The 23,099-nt window shown below is 46.4% G+C and overlaps 1 protein-coding gene and 1 long non-coding RNA gene across 4 annotated transcripts in view; one reads left to right on the top strand and one right to left on the bottom strand.

The window, feature by feature from the left end:
• LOC139747165 (uncharacterized) overlaps window positions 1–23,099 on the bottom strand; it is a 105,064-nt gene that overhangs the window by 50,421 nt on the left and 31,544 nt on the right. The gene's annotated exons all lie outside the window — the stretch shown is intronic.
• LOC139747167 (uncharacterized) overlaps window positions 9,706–23,099 on the top strand; it is a 57,382-nt gene continuing 43,988 nt past the window's right edge. Inside the window, exon 1 of the long non-coding RNA XR_011712327.1 lies at window positions 9,706–9,761. This is a non-coding gene — a long non-coding RNA (uncharacterized lncRNA). The remainder of the gene's footprint in view (window positions 9,762–23,099) is intronic.

Here is a 23,099-nt window from a genome sequence, read left to right as displayed (position 1 = left end):
TGCTGGGATGGGTACAGACACTGTGTTGGGTGAGGACACACACCAGTGCTGGGATGGGGACACACTGCGCTGGGTGGGAACATACACCTGTGCAAAGGTGGGTACACAGCATGCTGGGGTGGGTACACAGCATGCTGGGGTGGGTACACAGCATGCTGGGGTGGGTACACAGCATGCTGGGGTGGAGACACGCATTATTCTGGGTGAAGACTCACACCAGTGCTGGGGCAGGTGCTCATGTTGTGCTGGTAGGACCAGATACTGTGTAAGGTATTGACAGACACTTCAGTGCTGGGTTGGGTACATGCACTGCACTAGGTGAGGACACACAAGGAACGCACAGCAATACTTGAGAGGACACACTGTACAAGATGAAGACACAGACATGTGCTACTGTGGGTACACACAATGTGCTGGGTGAGTACACACACATACTGTGCTGGGTGAGAACAAACACGAGTAAGGATGAGTACACGCTGTGCTGGGGTGAGTACGAACTCTATGCTGGGTAAAGACACACATCAGTGTTAGGGAGAGAACACACACCGTGCTGGGGTGAAGACACATACTGTGTTGGATGAGGACACACTCCACTGCCTATATGGTTTTCCACACACTGTGCCAGGTGATGGCCTGCACCATTACAGGGTTGGGGGGTCAAACACAAGTGCAGGGCGAGGACGCGCACTATGCTGGAGTGGATACACACGCGCTCTACTGGGTGAGGACACACACACCACTGCTAGAGTGGGTACACACAACGTGTTGGGTGAGGACAAAGACACTCCAATGCTGAGATGAGGGCACACACTGTGTAAGGTGTAGACACACAACAGTGATGGGGTGTCGCTGGGATGGGGACACACTTTGTTGGGTGGAGCACACGCTAGTGTTGTGGTGGGTACACACAGTGCGGGATAAGTAAACACAAAAGTGCTGGGGTGAGTACACACGTTGTGCTGATTCAGAACACAAAGAAGTATTACGGTGTGGACACACAAGGTGTGGTATGAGGACACACTCCAGTGCTGGAGTGGATACGCACTATACTGAGTGAGGATACAAACACCAGTGCTGGGATGGGGACACACACACTGTGCATGATCATGACACACACTGTGCATGATCATGACACACACTGTGCATGATCATGACACACACTGTGCATGATCAGGACACACACCAGTACTGGGGTGGAACCACTCCACTGTCGGGGTGGCGAATTACGAGACTTGCGGTGGAGACACACTCATGGACGCACACAAACCAAGGGAGACAAACATCATTTCTGGGATGAGGACTCTTGCTATTATTGCTCGATGGGGATACACAGATGTTTGGCAACACACAGCAGTGTTGGGGTGAAGGCACACACTAATGCCAGGGAAGGGATACTCGAGATGGAACTTATACTGACTCTGGGATGGGGCCAAACTAAGGCTAGAACACACACCAATACAAAGATAATGACACACACCGGTGCTGCTGAATGAGGGACACACACCGGTGCTGAATGAGGGACACACTCATCAGTGTTGTGGTGGTATCAAAATAATGCTAGAATGGGTTACACATTGGTGATGGGGTACAGAATTACACCAGTCCTAAGCCTGGTACGTGCTTCGTTACTGGAGTGGAGACACACCGGTGCTGCTGCAGTGGTTGGGGACGCATACCACTGCTGGTGCTGGTGAGACACACACCGATGCTGGAGTGGGGACACAAGTTGATGGTGGGGTGAAGACACGCATGAGCGCTGGGTTTGACGCTAACACTGGTGATGGGGTGTCAACAACCAATGGAACTGGGTGAAGGAATACATCAGTGTTATGGTAGTGAGACACGCGCTAGTGCTTGGATGGAGACACACACCAGTACAGGCGAGCGGACACATACTGATGCTTTGAAGGGGAAACATATTTGAGTTGGAACAATGGAAAAACGTAAGGACACACTGATAATGGGGTGATGGGGGTACACATTGGCTCTAGGGTGACGGGAACAAACGCTGGTGCTTAGATGAAGACATATGCCAAGAACTGGGTGGGAATCCACCCCAGGGATGGGGAAGTGGGCCACACGTCAGTCATGAGATGGGGTGCACACCTGTAGAGGGGTAAAGGGACGGTGTTGTGGTAATCGGCACACCCTGTTGTAGGGCTGTAGAGTTAGACACGAACGCTGTGGTAGGAACGCACCGGTGCTGATGTAGTGGCACACCGGTGCTTTAGCGGGCTCACACACTGGTTCTGACTGAATACTGGTACTGGGGTGGAGCTACTCGTATACACCACTGCTGGGATCGTGGCAGAACCTGATGCACAGGTGGGGACAAAAGCCGGTGTTGGAAGAGTGAGGATGAAGACACATATACTGGTGGTGAGGTGTTGAGAACATACAACAGGGCTGGCATGGGAGCAGACACACCGGTGGTAAGTAGAACGCACTAACATACCAGTCATACGGTGGAGACACACAAAGAGCTGAAGTATGAACAAACATACTAGTGAACATGTGGGGGACACACCAATGTTAGGACGAGGACATAGACAAGTGCAGGGATGGAGACAAACACTGGCTCTGGTCGGGAGAAGCACAGGGATGTTGACAAAAAGGTTCTGGGTTGGGGACACACACCATCGCTGAGAGGGTCGGGATACACAACTGTGTTGTGGATATGGGATAAACAGCAATGTCTTGGTGGATACACACGGTTGCTGGGGCTGGAACACATACCAGTGGGAAGATGGGAACAGACACTGGTGCTTAGGAGGAGCCACGTTGGTGTTTGGAACCAAAAACACTCCGGAGCTGTGATGGGAACACGGACTATTGCATAAATTGTGGAACACACGCTAGGGCTTGGGTAGGGGCTGAGCTGTAGAATGGGACCATATACTGGTGATGGGCAAAGACAAACTCCGGGGCACACTTCGGTGTTCCCGTGGGGACACAGTACTTGAGTTTGAGGGACACATACACACACTAGTGTTGTGACAGTGGACCACACACCAGTGTTAGGGTAGGACACATACCGACGTTGGAATACATGGACACACAACAGCGCACACCAGTGGTAGGGTTGGGTTACACATACATCGGTGCTGAGGCAGGAACACACACTGTGATGGGTAACACTGGTGCTGTGGTGCAGGGGTTAAGGTACATAATAGTGCAAGTGTGGGGACACACAGTGGTGCTGTGTTTGGGACGTAAACCGGTATGCTCTTGTGGAGACGCGCACTGCTGTTAAATAAGGTCTCGACCAGGATCTGAGGAGAGGATACACATACCGGTGTCGGAGTCACTACACTTACAAGTGCTGGGGTGGGAACGCACATCAGTACTGGGGTAAGGACACACTGGTGCTGAGGTGGAGACACATATGCCGTTGGGGTGGAAGCGTACACCGATCATGGTGTGGAGACACACACCACTGGTGAGATACGGGACACATGCTGTTGCTGCAGTGGTGGAAACACACACCTGTGATAGGGTGGGGGCCACAAATTAGCGCTTAGGTGGACATGGAGACTGGTGGAGACGTATTCTGACGTTAGGCTGGAGACACATTGCAGTGCTAGGATGGTGTCATACACTAGTGCTGTGATGGGTACACATACTGTTCCTAGGATTGTAGGATTCAGACAACGTTGCTCATGTGGGGAACTACGCCAGTGCTGGTGTAGGGACATCCTACACAGGTGGATGATGATGCACAGTGGTGCTTGCATGGAGGCACACACACACTGTTGCTGGGTTGGGAACATATACTAATGCTAGGGTAGGGAACAGATGCTTGTGTTAGGGATAAACTCCTTTGCTGGAGTGGAGACATACACTGATGCTGTCTTGGGGACACTCACAAGATGGTTTACTGAACACACACACCGGTGCTGGGGTGGCACTACACCGTAGAGTAGAAAAGGATACACACTAGTGCTGAGTTAAGGACACATGCATTGGAGTTTAGGTGGAAACACACGCCTGAGATGTGGTGGGTACACACACTTCGTTGCTGGGATGAGGACACAAACAGTTGCTAAGGTGGGTACACGCGCTTCAGTACTAGGATAGGTGTATACGTGTGCTGAAGTGGTGGGGACGTAGACCCATGCTGGGGTGGGATCACACAACAGTGTTGGGACTTAGAGTGAGGACTGTACAAGTGAGGACATTTAATTAAATATACTTGGGTTAAAAAAAGACTCACCAATGCTGTGGTGGGGACCCATGCCATTGCTAAGGTAAAGACATACATCAGTTCTAGGCTGGAAAAACACCGGTGCTGGGGTGGTGAAACAGAAGTGCCGTGGTGGGGACACACACACCGGTGGTGAAGACACACTTCATGGTTGGGGTAGTGGGACATTGTCAACGATGCTCCTGTGGGAACCCATACCGGGACTGATGTGGGGACTCGCACTATGCTAGGTTTGGCATGCAATCAGGTGCTTGAATGGGGACACACGCTAGTGGGACACATACCTGTGGTGGAGTGTTGGAAATGCAGCGATACCGGTATGGGGAAACATACCAGTATTGGGGTAGTGGTTTACGAATCACTGGTAGTGAGATGAAGGCACACATTCGTGCAGAATGGGGCTGAACACCGGTACTGTAGTGGGGACATACCACTGTACTGAGATGGTATGAAGCGGTGATGGGATGAAAACATACACCGGAGGTGGGTTCAGGACGCACACATCAGCGCTGAGGTAGGAACACATTTTTGCTAGCGTTGTATGGACGCACCAGGTGTGTACTGGGGACACACACACACATCGCTTCTTGGATGGGGGCCATAGACACTTGTGCTGGGATGTAAACAAACTTGTGATAGTCTGTGGGGACACACGCCGTCACTGGGGTGGGGATACACACTAGTGCTGGGGTGAGACACTCACCGTTTCTAGGGTGGTAACGCGCACTGGTGGTGAGGTGGTGGAACACAACGGAGCGGTGTTGGGGATACACGCCACTACTGTGGTGGGGACACACACATCGCTGCTAGGATGGGGAAAAATTTGTGTTCAGGTGATGGGGACAACATTTCTGTGCTGGGATGTGGAGATACATCGGAGTTGGGCTGGGGGAGACACACCATTACTTCGGTGGGGACACTTACATCGGTGCTGGGGTGAGGAAACAATTGTTTTAGGGAGATGGGGATACACACCGGTACTTTGCTGGTGGAGACTCTAGTAGAGCTGTGGTGGAGAAACGTACCACTGACGGCTGAGAACACGAGAACACACACAGGTGTTGGAGTGAGATCACAAGCTGATGCTTGCAATGGTTTAGGGATACACACAGATGCCTGGGTTTGGACTCACATCAGTTTTAGGGTGACATCAATTAAGGTGGTTAGGGACACACGCCATATCCGGGATTGGGGGATCACACACTCGTGCTGGGTTGATGTAACACACTACTGCTTGGGTGGGAACATAATGAAAGTGGGTTGCCGGGGACTCACTCCGGCACAAGGTTGGGGACAAAATCCGACGATGGGGTGGGGATACTCACTGGTGATGGGATAGTAACAAAATGGTGATGGGGCGAGAGTACACACTGTTGCTGGGGTGGTGATAGACTGGCGATGGAGTGATAGTACACGCCCGTGATGGGAAAAAGACATACACATCGGTGCTGAGGTGGGGGACATACCTGTGCTGATGTGGTGGGGACACACGCGCCAATGCTGGGGTGGGATCACATACCTACACAGGGTGGAGAAAACATCGGTGCTGGAGTGGTGATGAACATTAGGGCTTGATCTAGGACACATCAATGTTGGGGTGAGGACACCAACCAGACCAAACACTGTTGGTGGGGGTAGAGACGCAATCCTTGCTAGGGTACATATAGTCACTGGTGCTAGGGTGAGGGATATACACAAGTGTTTTAGCAGGGACACACACACTGGCGCTGCGGTGATGAGGTCAGACTCTAATGTTAGTCAGTGGACACACACACACACCGGTGTTGGCATACTGGGGTGCACACAACACTGTTCTCTTGGGGAAACATGCCAATGGTGGTGTGGGGATAGTCAACAGAGATGAGGTAGGATCACACATCAATACTAGTTTGAGGAAACACACCAGTGCTGATGTGGGGGACACACTCCGGTACTGGAAAGGGGACACACACACACCAGTGCTGTGATGGGGACAGACACAAGTGCTCGGGTTGTGGAACACACACCGGTACTGTACTGGGGAAACACACGCACTGGGATGGGGAGGGAATACTCACCGGTGCTGGGATGTTGAAAACTCAATAATGGGATAAAGATACACATTATCGCTCGGGGAAATGGACGCACTTATAGATACTGGGATGGAGACACACTTTTTCTGGGGTGATGTGGACACACGCGTCGGCACTGGGGTAGAAACACCATTGTGTTGAGGTGGTGCGGACTGAGGCTGCTACTGGAGTGGATCACATACCATTGTGAGTGAGGAAGGACCGATGCTGAGGTGAGGTGTAAAATGGTGCTTCAATGGGACATAATCAGGTGCTGAGATGAAGACACGAACCTTGCTGAGTTGCGAAAACTCGCCTGGGCTGGATGGGAGGCGCAGACTAGTGCTAAGTGGAAGACACACACAGGTGTTAGGCCGGAGACACAATAGTGCTGGGGTGGAGACATACACTAGTGATAGGGTAAGGGTGCATAGCTGTGCTGTGGTGGTAACAGACACTAGTGCTGTGGTAATGAGGGCAGACTCCGGTACTGGGGTATGATTCAATCTGGTGTTGAGGGGGGGCTGTGACATAAGCAACGTTGCCGTTGTGAGAAAGCATAATGGTATTGTAAGGATGGAGATAAACACAGGTGTCTGTAAAGAGGCCTAGACTAGGGTTGTGAAGTGGGCAAATACCAATGCTCGAATGGGGACACATTCATATGTAGGGGTCGGTGCTGTGGGACTGGGGATAGATGTATATTCTTGGGGTAGTGGTACACTACGGTAGAGACATATCTTGGCATTGCGATTGGGACATAAAACAGTGTTGAGATGGTGAGAACAACAATGCTAGAAATGGGACACACACACACACACACACACACACACACACACACACACACACACCAGTGTTGGAAGTGGTGACACACACACACTAGTGCCGGGACTGGGAACTCCACCGGTGCTGGCTGGGAAGGCGACAAACCAGTGGTAGGGAAGACATACACTAGTGTTACGCTAGTAGGTCACGTACCAGTGCAGGGGTGGGAACATATAGTGTAGCTACGATGGGCACACACATCAGTGCAGGGTTGGAAACACACCGTCATACCTATACTGGAGTAGGGAACACATTGGTGCTTTAGCGAAGGAAACACACTAGCGCTGGGGTAGGAAGACACATCTGTACCTGGAGGTACGACACAGTGCCACAGGTGAGGGTACACACACCAGTGCCGGGCAGAGGGTTTAGTGGTACAAACTGCTCAGGAGTTATTTAGGAACACACAAGTGCTAGGATGGGGACACGTAACGTTCGTTGATGATCACGGGACACACATGGGTGAAATTGATCCACTGTTTCTGGGACGGTGGGACACACACAAGTACCAGGGTTGGGGACATATGCTAGCGGGTGCTGGGAAGGGCGAACATACACCAGTGCTGGGATGAAGACACACAAATGTATCGGTTTCGTGGCCGTACGCCTATGCTATGCTAAACATCCATCCACCAGGATGTGTCCCAACCCATGGGTGTTGGAATGGAACAAACACCGGTGCTTGGGTCGGATAGCAAGCCACTGATGGGATGGGAGTACACACTGGGGTAGAGCTGGTAACATACATTGTTGATACAGTGAGAACACACACACACACACACCAGTGCTGAGATGGGGACTCACACAGTATAGGACGGGGAATCACAGTGAGGTAGGAACACACATCAGTGCTGGGGTAGGGACACAAACGCGTCAACGAAAAAGTGCAAGGAAACAGACGAGGCATGACCCAACCCACCCACATACAAATGTATATACATAAACACCCACACACGCATATATACATACATATACATTTCAACGTATACGTACATATACATACACATACATATACATATATACACATTTACATATCCATACTTGCTGCCTTCATCCATTTCCGTCGCCACCCCGCCACACATGAAATAGCATCCCCACACCCCTCCAGCGAGGCAACGCCAGGAACAGACAAGTCTGGAGGGGTGGCGACGGAAATGGATGAAGGCAGCAAGTATGAATTGTACATGTGTCTATATGTAAACATCTGTGTATGTATAAGTATGAGTACGTTGAAAGTTGAAAGTTTTGTGGGGTCTGGATGTGGAAAGGGAGTTGTGGTTTCGGTGCATTACACATAACAGCTAGAGACTGAGTGTGAACGAATGTGGCCTTTGTTGTCTTTTCCTAGCGCTACCTCGTGCACGCGCGGGGGTAGGGGGGTGTCATTACATGTGTGGCGGGTGGCGACGTAAATGGATGAAGGCAGCAAGTATGAATATGTGCATGTGCATATATGTATATGACTGTGTATGTATATGCATGTATACGTTGAAATGTATAGTTATGTATATGTGCGTGTGTGGGTGTGTATGTATATGCATGTGTATGTGGGTGGGTTGGGCCATTCTTTCGTCTGTTTCCTTGCGCTACCTCGCTAACGCGGAAGACAGCGACTAAGTAGAATGATAAATGAAAAGATATATATATACATATACATTTATATATATTTCTTTTTTTATACCATTCGCCATCTCCCGCATTATCGAGGTAGCGTTAAGAACAGAGGACTGAGCCTTTGAGGGAATATCCTCATTTGGCCTCTTCTCCGTTCCTACTTTTGGAAAATTAAGAACGAGAGGGGAGGATTTCCAGCACCCCGCTCCCTCCCCTTTTAGTCGCCTTCTACGACACGCAGGGAATACATGGGAAGTTATTCTTTCTCCCTATCCCCAGGGATATATATATATATATATATATATATATATATATATATATATATATATATATATATATATATATAAAATGAAATCGCACCTCAATAGGAATTCATACAATTCTATCAAACATGTGATATTTCCTATACATGTGGCACGACATGTTTCGTGGAGACAATCCACCTCATCATCAGGTGCCAGGACTTAGCAAAGTTACTCAAATCCCAGCATCACACTGGAGTACCGCCATCCAGCGCATACACACGGTTTACAGTGCGAGAAAGAAATCACCTTTGGTAACATTGCACCATCATTATTATTTAACGGATAAATGACTATCGTTGTGAACCGTCTCTCTCCGAAGGAGTCCATCATTCCCTGCTCCTGATGTGAGCGCAGCCTCAAAGCTGTAGAAGCCCCATAATGGTCCTTAGTATTGTAAAATATGTAAACTAAAACATTATCAGTTTGTGATGAGAATACTCAATATGAATTTGTTATTGCGTCGTTTATGTACGCTTGTTGTTGTGGTTCTCTGTACAACTGAATATTTCCGTGGCTCTCTATATTCCACTGACTAAATTGCTGCTTTGTTTTCATGTTCTAACTCGAGATCTGGTTGTATCGTTTCTTTTACAATACATATGTATATTCTATGCTCTGCCATATGTATGTATTTGCAGTGAATACTGTAGCTACGTTTTCTATCTTGCACATCATTTGGCGTCAATCACGTTTTCTTTATTTTGTAGGACTTCGATTGTTATCATCTGATCGTTCTTCCCAAGCTTGTGGCTCCATGAACATGTGAGTATCTATACCGTTCACCACACCTCAGTGATGTGCACACTATTTCTAAAATCAATATCATGTTATATTAATGGAAATTGTCTACTGGTGGGAAATGTCGCACAATGCACCATTATGAAGGTGGGTGGGTGTATTCTGTCGGGCTTCGCTGTAATGTTGAGTGGAAAGACAAGACATGAGGAAGAAGGATGGCAGAGAAGGGAAAGATGAATGGTTTGAGATGAGGGAAGAAGTGGAGGCATGAAGGAAGTTGTAGTGTGTGTGTGTATGTGAGTGTGTGTGTGTGTGTGTGGCTGTGTGGGTGAGACATGTTGGCCACAGCTGTGGTGCTGAGACAGCTGTTGCTGCTTCTGTTGTTGTTGCTGCTGTTGGACCTCTAACTCTACTTAGGACATATCAAAACATACATTTATAAAACTGTTTACCAACACATGTTATATCTAAGAGTTTATGGACTATCACACAACAGATTACACACACTTTTAATGAAGGGCCATTAGAATACTCTACGTCTACTTTTATCCATCAAATCAACTACAACATTTTAGGCAAAGACATTTTTTTCCAACCGCGTACAACAGAGAATTTAGCGCGACGTTCGCTCATTGTAAATGTTCTGGTCTTGTTCCCTTAGTTCGTGGGACTGTTCGTCCATTATGTAACATAAGAGTCAATATTGTACTACATATTGTGTCACCATAAGCCGTAGCATTGGATGGTTGTCTATTGCTCTCGGTGCGGAGAATATGTGACAAAGAGTGTTTTGAACAGTCAAGCTGTTCAGCAACCCTTGGCAGTCCATTCTTATTGAACAATTGAACATCCACAATAAGAGGGCGCCGCTCTAAAGTGAACGTTGTACAGTCGTCACATTGAGAGAGGAGAACACAATTCTGACACATTTATGTGTGACACAGATACTACTCTACTGTGAACATTTATTCAACATCATTATTTGTACTACAAATATTTAGGAAGAATTCTGTATTGCTGGAGGGGCTTATGATTATCCACGCCATGGGTTTTTAACCCAGTCTCGAGAAACGAGTGGCTCCTGAGAGAGAGAGAGGAGAGAGAGAGAGAGAGAGAGAGAGAGAGAGAGAGAGAGAGAGAGAGAGAGAGAGAAGGAGAGAGATTAAACCTATTCTCCGCAGTTTTCTTTCATAATTTCGGTTTTTTTTTTCCCCCTTTTCAGTTTTCCCGACACATTAGCGCCTTCTCTCGTTGTCTAATCACCATTTTCTCTCCGTTGATGGCTCTGCCGTGCCAATGGACAGTCGCCCCCAAAATACATAACAGTTTCATTTTAAGAAATCTTTTCCTTCACTGTACCAAGAGTTTATCAGGCAAGTTGGGTGGAGACGGTAAATCTCATTCGTATGTGAATCACATATGTAGACACGTAGTAATTTGCATTGTAACATCATTCCTGCCTTGCACAGATCACTACATTTCTCGTATATCCTTCTTGATTCTACCTGGAATCTTGTTCTCATATTTTTTCTCCTCTTTATATACATTAACCGACATGAGATGGGGAGAAGCATACCTCTGTCATGGCTACCTTAGATGAATGGTAATATAATAGATTTAAAAAGAGAGAGAATGCTAGAAGGATTGATATAGAATCCCTCAGTGTTTTGAAGATGGAAAGAGAAAGAAGGAGAGACAGAGAGAATGAAGACTGGGAAAAGAAGATGGTGTCATGATGGTCAATCCCCGTGTGGCTGGTCCACACACACAAAAAACTATGGGAAGCAGCAGCCAGACGAATGCCGCCAGTTCAAGTTATAAGGGGCGCTAGGGAACACACACATCGAACTCACGGAAGCCGTGGCCGAAGTGGTACCTGTAGAACACAGAAAGGAAGCGACATTACGGAAAGGGACGGTTGTAGAGAAGTGATGCCGGGAGACATGATGAGGATAGAGACTTTTCTGTCCACTCTGACCAAGAGAGAGGCGGGAGAAGAGTCGCTTCAGATGTGCGGGTAGTCAGTACTTCAGTGTGTGGTGGATGGAGCCCCCGGTGCATATAGAACCGTTGCTAATAAGAAATATATGTGGTGCCCCTTGGTGGGAGGCAGATATTGTGAATTTCAGTATGTAGCGATCCAAGATAGTGTGGAGGAAAAGGTGATGGTCTAAATGTTTATACTCCTGCTTGATATTGAGATGTCAAGATCAATAGTAGAAAACGAGTGAGCTTTAGAAAGGGAAATGAATATACTGAGGGAAAAAGAGCAAGTGTCGGAGTGAGGAAGGGAAGGGAAAGTGAGCTTAAGTGTGTAAAGTGTAATCATCGGTCTAAGAATGACCAGGGCTGGAGGCCGAAGAAAGTTCATCTGTGTAGAGAATATAGAGGGAAGGTGATATGACACATACCTGAAACATACCAATGGTCATACGTTAAGAATGAGATGTTTCCCATCAGTAACTCCCTCACTGCAATCACCAGAGAGAAAACTAAACAGAGTGAGGCAGGGAAGCCGAAGAATGGAAGTAAACAAAGACTTGGGCCACATCTTGCCTATGTTTTGGAGTTGTCGAGAGCCACGATAAAAGACTCAATAAAATCCCTGAGAAAAGGACGACAGGTAAGTCGCATAGGAGAGATTACCAACAGGCCTTGGAAAGTCTGCAGGTGATCTACGGTGGAAGGGAGTGAGACTCAATTTCTAAGAAAGTGAAAGACAACGGAAGCGTCGAAGACTTTGAAAATGGTAGAGTGGGAGGTATGAAGCGATGGATAGATGAGTCCCAGTTGTATGTTTTGCTAAGAGTATGCTGAGCAAAACCGTGTGTCCAAGGTTTAATACAAGTCTGAAGTTTTTTACCCAGCGATGAAAACCGATAAGCAATGATGGAGCTGGCTCAGAGCTACACTCTTTTAGAAAACGAGGAGGCGTGACGTCTAGCCCATATGCTCTGCCCACCTGTAGCTGAGGAGATGAGTTTGCGCTCGGAAAGTATGGGAAACGGCATAGGTTTTGCAGGAGGAGGTGGTGGAGGAGAATCACCCTGAGCAAAGCCGTAGAAAAAATAAGATACCGATAATTGTGGTTTTATCAGCTGAAGAGTTAGCCATAGATTGATCAGAAGAGAGAAGGTTGAATGACAGAAATTGATGGAAATACTTTAGTTTAAGGAACTGAAAAAAAAAAATCTATCATTTGAAGAAAGGGTGAAATAAACACACTCCCTTCTTAGGAAAATGTGCTTGAGTCTATGAAGTATAATTTTGCTATCATTCTGAGCAGAATTGATGGTGACATGAGATGCAGGAGATGAGGAAGACGTTCATAGCTGATACTCCTCTACCCATGATGTGAGAAGCTCTGGAGCAAGACGAAGGGGATAGGCTCTTAGCAGGAAAAGAGGATGAACACCTGGGTCTGGTATTGGACGACAGCCGCACCCAGGATTCGAACCAATACTGGCCTAGCCCAGGGCAAGCCCGTGATGACTCAATGCTTAGTAAATCCAACCAAACTACTAAGGAGGCCCAGGTTGGTGCAATCACCTATTTGTACAGCATGGTGAGGGAGTTTTACACTCGTAGGGCGGGATTTCTTTAGAACTCTCTACTATCATACAACCCTCTGAACCACGTCCTCAGTCAGTCTGTTCCATTCATCTACGACAACATACACTGCAAAAGTATTTCGACAAATCCATATCTACAAGTTTCCTACTTAATTTCATGTTATGTTCTCTAGTTGCTCTATCCTCAAAGAGATGTGGAATGCGCTTGAAGTACTGTACAATATGTCACTGGAGAGAGATATGATGCGAAGGAAATGGGAAAAGGGAAAACGCAATGCTTGTTGTATACATGGAAAGAAAACGGGAACAGGCGCTGAGCTACAGACCGGTCACTCATAACAAGTGTAGAGTGTAAGATTCGGGAAAGAACTATTAGAAAGCAAGTGGATGATTTTCTGTGGAGAAATTTCCAAAGTGGGAGGCAGGGTGTTTGTGTGTATGTGTGTGTGTGTGTGTGTGTGTGTATGTGTGTGTGCAGGGTGTGTGTATATGTGTGTGTGTGTGTGTGTGTGTGTGTGTGTGTATGTGTGTGTGTGTGTGTGTGTGTGTGTTCATACATACAACAAGCTTGTTTGTCCCGGTTTAGAGTACTGTGCGTAGATCTGGGGTGGCTCTTTTCTCTACGTCTCTCTCGGTCAATCTTTTATAGTTCTCTTGCTGTGACCTTTTCCCTAACGATCTTGTATTATCAGTCGTGATGTTGCTGTGTCTGTTGTCCTCAGGTATTGTCCCTCCCCCGGCCGCTGCTGCTTCTCCCATGCCTCACTGAGGACGACTGAGTGTACTTAGTGACCCCCTGTCGCTAGTGTGGTCAAGAAGGATGGCTGAGTGTACTTAGTGACCCCCTGTCGCTAGTGTGGTCAAGAATGCCTCACTGAGGATGGCTGAGTGTACTTAGTGACCCCCTGTCGCTAGTGTGGTCAAGAATGCCTCACTGAGGATGGCTGAGTGTACTTAGTGACCCCCTGTCGCTAGTGTGGTCAAGAATGCCTCACTGAGGACGACTGAGTGTACTTAGTGACCCCCTGTCGCTAGTGTGGTCAAGAATGCCTCACTGAGGACGACTGAGTATACTTAGTGACCTCCTGTCGCTAGTGTGGTCAAGAATGCCTCACTGAGGACGACTGAGTGTACTTAGTGACCTCCTGTCGCTAGTGTGGTCAAGAATGCCTCACTGAGGATGACTGAGTGTACTTAGTGACCCCCTGTCGCTAGTGTGGTTAAGAATGCCTCACTGAGGACGACTGAGTGTACTTAGTGACCTCCTGTCGCTAGTGTGGTCAAGTTAATTTCCGATCATGTCTTACGTTCGACCCTTTTTGTTTGTCTTGTACGTTATCAAGCGTGATAACGTACGAAGTCATAAGACAAGAGGACACTAACTATGTCGCTTTTACTTACTGTGACCTATATAGTCGGTCATCATCAGACTTAGTGAAAACAGTGTCGCTATCGCGTGAACCTTCGGCCATATGATGGCCAGAGGTTCATATTTTCGCGGAGGAGAATAAGGCCGCTACAAGATCAAATAGGTAATGAAGAGACTAAAATGGGTTAAGGTGGAGACGACCAGGGAATAGATGTTATAATTTCAGGTGATGACAGAAATGGCGGGGTCATTCTCGAGTCGGAGGGTCAAAGAAAGATAACGGAAAGTGAAATAGACAACAGGTGTACAGTTCTGTTTAGTTTTGGACCATCGAACAGAAGAACCTTCCACTATACCCTTGTCGGGATTATCTAGTGAGACACTTAAATACAGAGTTTTGAACTGGGAAGAAAAACAGGAGATTAGGTTACACTTGTGATAGGCTGGAGGACCTAACACAAAAGATACATGACACTGAGACTCTAGTGAAGACAGCGTAACGATTTGTTCAGTCAGGGACGAACAACATAGCTCAGGGAAGATCAGATGAGATCCTTATGAAGTTTCAGACACTTATTAGAAAGGCTTAAAGAAAGGCGTTAGAAGGTTGTGGTCATGAGACCTCCTCTTGAATAAGCTGATGAAATCGCAACTCCGAGCAGAGAGCGAGGTAGTTTTTGGGCAGAGTGGAGCATGTCTCTTAAACTGAAGGAGGGAGAGGGTTTGAGTACATAGACCTGTGTGACAGTCTCGACAGAGATAAGAGTTTATTTTCTTATAGATGCTTTGGATTTAAGAGTGGGGTCGGGGGTTGATATGCATAATCGATTTGGATTTGAGATGATTGGATCAAGCCAGGAGCTTGGTGAAGACAGGTCATACCAACCTAGAATGAAGTCAGCTCTCCGTCAGGTCAGGTGCAACTACATCTTTTGGGTTAGACAGTATCTCGAGTTGACCTCATGGGGACAGTCTGACCTCAAAGGTTAGAGACACACTCATCCCGCGTTTCCAAATGAAACACAAGCGTTTGATCCACCAATAAATGGGAGTATTAACCCTCAAAAAATGTTGAAAAATAACACCATATTCTCTGACAGAAAAGCCTCATATCAAAGCTGTAGCAGAAACCTGGATAAGGTCCGTAAAAAAAAGAAAAAGAATAAGACAGTTTGGAATTCTAGGGATGAAAGTTTCTCTCAGAATAAACTACACAAAAGTGTTCATAATATGACGGTATATAATGTGACAGTATAAGTAAGAGCGGCATTACTGGTAAGCTCCATGAACAAAAAAAAAATTTAGAGGACGAGACGTATGATTGATCACATACTGAAATGATTAATAAGACGTCTAAAATCATCTCAAGAAACAAGGAAGTCTTGTATGAGATAAATCAAACCCTTGTGTAAACCAACAAAGAAAGAACAACTTCAACGAATGATCAGAAGGTAATAGTTTAATTGATCTGACTGAAGACCATTTTCTTACATCAGATGATTCGAGACTCAACGAAAGGTAGCAGCGCTTTAGATTTAGAGTATAGAACAAAAAAAAAAAGGGGGGGATATTGTTAACACCTGTGGGTTTGGTGAAAAGCAACAGGGAAATGGTGATCATCATGATTATCCGATACACTCCATAATGGACAAGATGCGCTGAAACCCTGGCAACGTAAACTGAACCAGGCTCTTAGACGTGGACACAGTCAAAAACTGTGTCGAGAAACTTCGACAACGAAACACTTCCCCTTGAGAGAGTCTACGTCTCACTGAGTGGTGGAGAAAGGGCTACGAAAGGGGTGATCCAGACTGGATGACAGAGGAAGGTATTGTGTCATTCCAACACCAAAAAAAGAAAATAAATTACACTCTACTATGAAGTCAATTGGCAACAAACTGGACCATGAAATGTGTACAAAACATTTGTCCAAAGTAAGAAATGGTTTGGCATGGACTGTTCACAGTCACAACGGTATTGGCAAGCTACCGTGCGTTGGTTTGCTGTGGAATATCCTTCAATAGATGACAATTCTAAATTTCTATGACTTTCGCCAGGGTGGGTTGGGTAGAGCAGTGTATGTCACCACTACAAATGGAGTAGCATAGAAACCTAAGTGTGTAGTATGGCAGCACGTTCACAACGGCACATAAGCAAGACGAGCAAGCTGTTCGGGAATATGTGGCTGATAACCTGTACGTCTGTCTTATCTTCACCTGAGGATGTCAAATGCAGAGGCGAAATGTTGTGTGTAACAATGAATCATGGAGAGCTATGGTGAGGTTTCTTTGCTCGTCCTCCTAAATCAAAAGAAAAAGCCCTGAGGCATCTAGAAAGCTGTTATTCATAACACTTTCTCACTCGGGTATTGCACATACTAGTGTGTGTACCACAGCACAACTTTATACCTGTGTCTACCACAGCTCAACACTACATCTCTGTCTACCACAAGCGTGTATGACTATCTTCCAAAACCCTACCGTACCACGTACGAGTTTGTGTACAACAGCGGGGAATGCGATCATCTTGACACATACAACCACATGTACTACGCCAGTGCATGTCTGTATCCACGACAGACCATAACATTTTACTCACCACAACAAGTACCTCATACAAATGTGCCTTACCACCGTGCACACATCTTCGTCTACTGTATCTTCCATCTTCGTCTACTGCAGCATATACACTGTATTTTCCAGGGTGCTATACACTGTATCCACTACAGTACACGTGACTGTATCTACCTTAACACCGATAACTGTGTCTCTCAGATAACGCGTTTGCTGTGTCTCAGCCATACCCATAGTCACTGCTTCGCAAGTATAAAGTCATTTGGATTTATACTGTGTAAGGAGGTATTGGTCAGGGATCATACCCTCGGCTTTTGCCTGTCGGCCGCTCATCACCCCATGCCAGTCATGTCAGTGTCCGACTCTGACGTCATCTATCCGCTTAACTATGTTGCCAGGAAGCAAGCAATAACACACTCGCAGCGGTAGTAGAGGAGAGGGAGAGGACAGGGTTAATAAGGGATCAACATGGTAAGAATGCGGTAGCGATGGATTGACATCTGGGCGAACCGCGGCCAACAGAGGGCATCTGGGTCAAAGGCAGCCAAGGAGACTGAGAGAGAGAGAGAGAGAGAGAGAGAGAGAGAGAGAGAGAGAGAGAGAGAGAGAGAGAGAGAGCTAGGAGCTTCATCACTGGTTGTGTTCGTCAAGGTGTGTTTTTCCCTCAGAAAACTAACGCTTGAAGAAGATTTTGGCTGAACTAGTCTCGCGTTCTGTTTACTTGCTGCCTTTTGCTCATCTGCCACTATGGCAACACTCAAAGAGAACATCGTTGAGCTAACAATCAAACCACGGTGACAAATGAGCCACAAACGTTGACAAAGACCAAACGATGTGTGTTTGTGTGTGTGTTTGGGGGGGTGGGGTGCCCTCCAGACGAGCAGTGTAAACATAAAATGACGCGCAGCACGAAAGGCTGGGCGAGGATAATGTAGGATGACTTCCTGGAAAGGTGGGCGAGCGTGATGCACGCCAGGCCTCTTGGAATGTAGGCATGTGCAATATAGGGTAGACTGCTAGAAAGATGAGCGAGCGTGGAGTGTAGTAGACTCCTGGAAAGATGAGCGAGCGTGAGTTTTAGTAGACTCCTGGAAAGATGAGCGAGCGTGAGTTTTAGTAGACTCCTGGAAAGATGAGCGAGCGTGGAGCATAGTAGACTCCTGGAAAGATGAGCGAGCGTGAAGTTTAGTAGACCCTTGGAAAGATGAGCGAGCGTGAAGTTTAGCAGACTCCTGGAAAGATGAGCGAGCGTGGAGTATAGTAGACTCCTGAAAAGATGAGCGAGCGTGAGTTTTAGTAGACTCCTGGAAAGATGAGCGAGCGTGAGTTTTAGTAGACTCCTGGAAAGATGAGCGAGCGTGGAGCTGTAGTAGACTCCTGGAAAGACTAGTGAGCGCAAGGTGGGATAAATTCCTGGAAAGATGGGCGAGCGCAAAATGGGGTAACATCCTGCCAAAATGGGCAAGCGCGTTGCAAGGTCGAATCCTGGAAGGGTGGACGAACCCAGAATAGGATAGGGTAAAATCCTGGAAGGGCTAGCGTACGTAATATGGGACAGAATCCTGGAAAGGTGGGTGAGAATCCTGGAAAGATGGGCGAGTGTAATGCGGAGTGAGAGAATAATGGAAAAGTGAGCGAGCGCACTGTAGGATGAGCTTGAAGAAATGATGGTACACCTCACTTAACTTATTCCATCCATTGACTTTACTTCAAGAAAACGAAATTACTTTTGCAACATAATGGCCTTTGTCAGTCCTGTATATCCTGAAGGATCCTAGTTCATCCAGGCTGTTGCCACCCCACGCAACTCTGGGCGCCCTTAGAGAAATCCTGCGAACCATCACAGTGCAAAAGTTTATCTTCCAAGAACTTGTTTAAGCTCAAATGTACGTTTGTGAAGACCACTTAGCCCAGATTTTGATCACATGCGACTCCAACGGACGATTGTAACAATGTGATTTCCCCAAGTCGATATTTCTAGTATTCAGGTTTCAGTTTTGCACAAAAGAACTTCTGTAAGTTTTGCAAAAAGGAACTTCTGTAATTTAAGCCAACGTTTAATTCTATCACTGATTCCATTCTGACATACCGTTAACTATCATAAGCCTTACCTGGCCAACGCTTTGATCATTTGAGTTCTTGTTGAAAAGAATTTGATTGATAGAGAAGTGAATCATCCAGAATCTTTATTTATCAAATTGATTGCTTGTCCGATACATTCAGGGGAGGGAGCGGGCGATATCAGACATTGTCAACAATATCTGATGGTCAATCAATTCGTAAGTGACGCTGATAATCCAGAAAGCTCCTAAATCTTTGAGTAATTAGGAATACATATTAGGAAACACCATGAGTTAAAAAAACACCAAGCGAAAGCATGCAGAGCACAAATAGCATTAAGAGAGGATTTAACGATATTTAAGACATTTAAAAAAATAGACACTACATAAGTTTAATCGTAACTATTTATTAGTATTAGCTTTTGACACAGCACTACCACTTTATAAGATTAAAGGAGAAACCACTGCTAGCACTACTTCAGCTTGCCATTAATATCTATAATGGAATTTTAGAAATATTTAGAATACTTTTGTGCAGATATTCAAACTAAGGACCAATAAGATACGTCTTACTAAGATGTTCTGCTCAAAAAAGTTGCGAAACTTATGTTCTCCCCCCAGAAACCCTGTGTGTATTCCCAAAGGAATATGTGTATCCTCAGAGAAAGGTAGTATTCCTGGAGGCCTGGTTTAGAAGACCTGAAGGACAAAATGTGGTCCCTTAAGGGCCAATTGTTACTCATGGGATACAGGATCCCGTGTATCTCTATGTGTGCAGTGTCTTCCTTAGGGCCTCGTGTGTCTGTATGTACCCCATCTATCTATTGGAATACCATGTGTCCAACAAGGATTCAGAGTGTTTCTTGAGTCCCCCATAATCAAAAGCATCATCGAGAGTCCCCTGTGTCTACCAGGATTTTCTGTCTTCCTTGAGTTTACGACTGTATCCCCATCAGTCCCCCCCTCTTCCCTTGCGCCCCGTCATGTCCGTTTTATCCCTAGCGTTCCCTGTGTCCCCTGTGTGTCCCCCCTGGGTCCAACGTTTCCTAGTGGGTCCTGTATGTCCCTAAGGAGTTCTATGTCGCTCGTACGGGGTGTAGTATGTACCATATGTCCAAGGGTCCACCAAGAATCTCAGGGTTTTATAAGTTCTCAATAATGTGTCCTTGACACACTAGTGTTTCATATGTCTTCGAAGCTCCCATATGTCTTCCGGGGTCCCATGGGCTCCATAGTGTCTCGCGTGTTGAACGAGATCTCGTGTATGTTTTCCTGGGGTCTCGTGAGTCCTCCGGGGTCTAACACGTTCCATAGAGACTCATGTGATCCCTTGTGATCCATTTCTTTCCCAGGGATTCGTGCGTGATCCCAAGATCCAGCATGTTCCACAGGGCTTCATGTTTCCCGTTTGATCAACAGATTCTCGTGTTTTACTCAAGCTCAACTATTTTCCTCAGAACCATGTGTGTTCCCTGCTGGCGAAAAGCAGAGTCATAACATGGAACTTACTTGCCCCAACTACCAGCTATATTTCAAAAGGAATTATTCAACAGGCACAAGTGAATGTTCTTCAGTCTTGAAGGGATGGCGTTTTGAGGGGTGATAGATCTAGAGAACTTTCAAAAGCTTTAAGAACAGATTTCAAGTCTTCAAAATGACAGGCCGTGAACACGCACGAATCCTTGGTAGACAAATGAGACTAACTCATCAACATTCTAAACCAGTTAGAGGAACTTAATGTTTGATAGATATAGTAAATCCAAAGGTTATAATACTTCAACTGCACCGTTCACCTGTTCTTCATATTGCTTCCTTCCACCACACTGGTAAATTCCATATATGATCAAACTTCAAATTACACTGCCTACTTTAACGAATTTATGAATTTCTATTTAACTTGGTTGACTGTAAAATTATTACTGTATCATTCTTTAGATAGAACTGGCTCTTCAATTATGAGAAGAATACCTTGACCATGAGAAGAGCATGTTATAAAGTATGAGGTGCTGAACCACGAAGAAAATTTTTAGACGCTGGGATCTGTGGACGCTATCACCATAGCAGTAAACTAAGTAAGCAACTCCCATGGGTGTTACACACTACCACAACATTTTGCCTATTATAATGAAGGAACTTGGTCCTCTCAGAGATCCAGCGTGATGCCCTGTACTTCTTCATGATTGTTTTGCTCATTATGGCAACTGATCACCTTCCCAAAACTCCTGCAGCATTGGTTGAGCCTCACTTGGAAGATACGCTGATTCATTACACTGTCACTGCACGACTCCCTTCTTATTAATGACCGAACAGATATACTTCATCTGTCCCACGACATGACCCACCTACTGTCCCACGGCATGACCCACCTACTGTCCCACGACATGACCCACCTACTGTCCCACGACATGACCCACCTACTGTCCCACGGCATGACCCACCTACTGTCCCACGACATGACCCACCTACTGTCCCACGACATGACCCACCTACTGTCCCACGACATGACCCACCTACTGTCCCACGACATGACCCACCTACTGTCCAGGGTTAACCGGCTGTACTCATCGGATAATACGACTCCTGTGTTGACAGGTTTAGCAAGTGACATGCAGGCTGTGAGCCAGCAGAGACAGCTAGTTCGATGGTATTTGCCTGAGTTCAATCACTTGCTCATAATGTAAATACAAAGCACAGGTGTAAATGAAGGATTGCTTGGTGTTGGAGGAATGACTCAGTTTGTGTCGCCATGCCCAGAGACTGGAGACGATGCCCTAAAACTTTGTGAAAAGATACTGAATTTGTGAAATAAGATGAATTTCAGCCAGACTAAGTTACCTGAAGACCCGTATGTTTCTCAGACGCTCATGTGTTACCCAGGGTCCCGTATGTTCCTGAGAGCTTGATGTGTTACTCAGGGTCCCGTATGTTCGTCATATGTTACCCAGGGTCCCGTATGTTCCTCATATGTTACCCAGGGTCCCGTATGTTCCTGAAAGCCACATATGTTGCCCAGTGTCCCGTATGTTCATCAGACCTTGTTGAATTCTATGTATAATAGGTTTATAGTAGAACACTGCCTATACCAGGTCCACGAACGAGCCGATTCTGGTGATTGGAAGTAAAATACGAATGATAACGACATGACCAGCCCAATTATAAGATTAGCCCCAGAGTGAAACAGCGAGTGCATTATGGAGTTCGATCACACATTGAGTCTACTATAGTGGGATTAAACGGTTTCAAAAGCTGGTCACCAGTGGGGTTCCGATCGTCTAATTGTTGACTTCATGCATCTGTCAGAGGATTAGCCTTTCATCGAACAAATCAAAATAATGTTAGAGTCTGTGTGTGTTTATTTTTTTAACATTATGTCACCGACCATCCCGTCTGTCTCCATGGGTTCCGTATGAATCATACTCCATATGCTCCAGGGGTCTATGTATGTCCCGTGTGTCTCCCAGGAGGTCTATGTATGTCCCGTGTATCTCCCAGGGGTCCTGTATATCCCGTGTATCTCCCAGGGGGTCTATGTATATCCCGTGTATCTCCCAGGGGGTCCTGTATGTCCCGTGTATCTCCCAGGGGTCCTGTATGTCCCGTGTATCCCCCAGGGGTCCTGTATGTCCCGTGTATCTCCCAGGAGGTCTATGTATATCACGTGTATCTCCCAGGAGATCTATGTATATCCCGTGTATCTCCCAGGAGATCTATGTATATCCCGTGTATCTCCCAGGAGGTCTATGTATGTCCCGTGTATCTCCCAGGGGGTCTATGTATATCCCGTGTAT

This window comes from Panulirus ornatus, chromosome 67, assembly GCF_036320965.1.
Source record: "Panulirus ornatus isolate Po-2019 chromosome 67, ASM3632096v1, whole genome shotgun sequence".
Lineage (NCBI taxonomy): Eukaryota > Metazoa > Arthropoda > Malacostraca > Decapoda > Palinuridae > Panulirus > Panulirus ornatus.
This window is presented reverse-complemented; position numbering and strand designations above follow the sequence as displayed.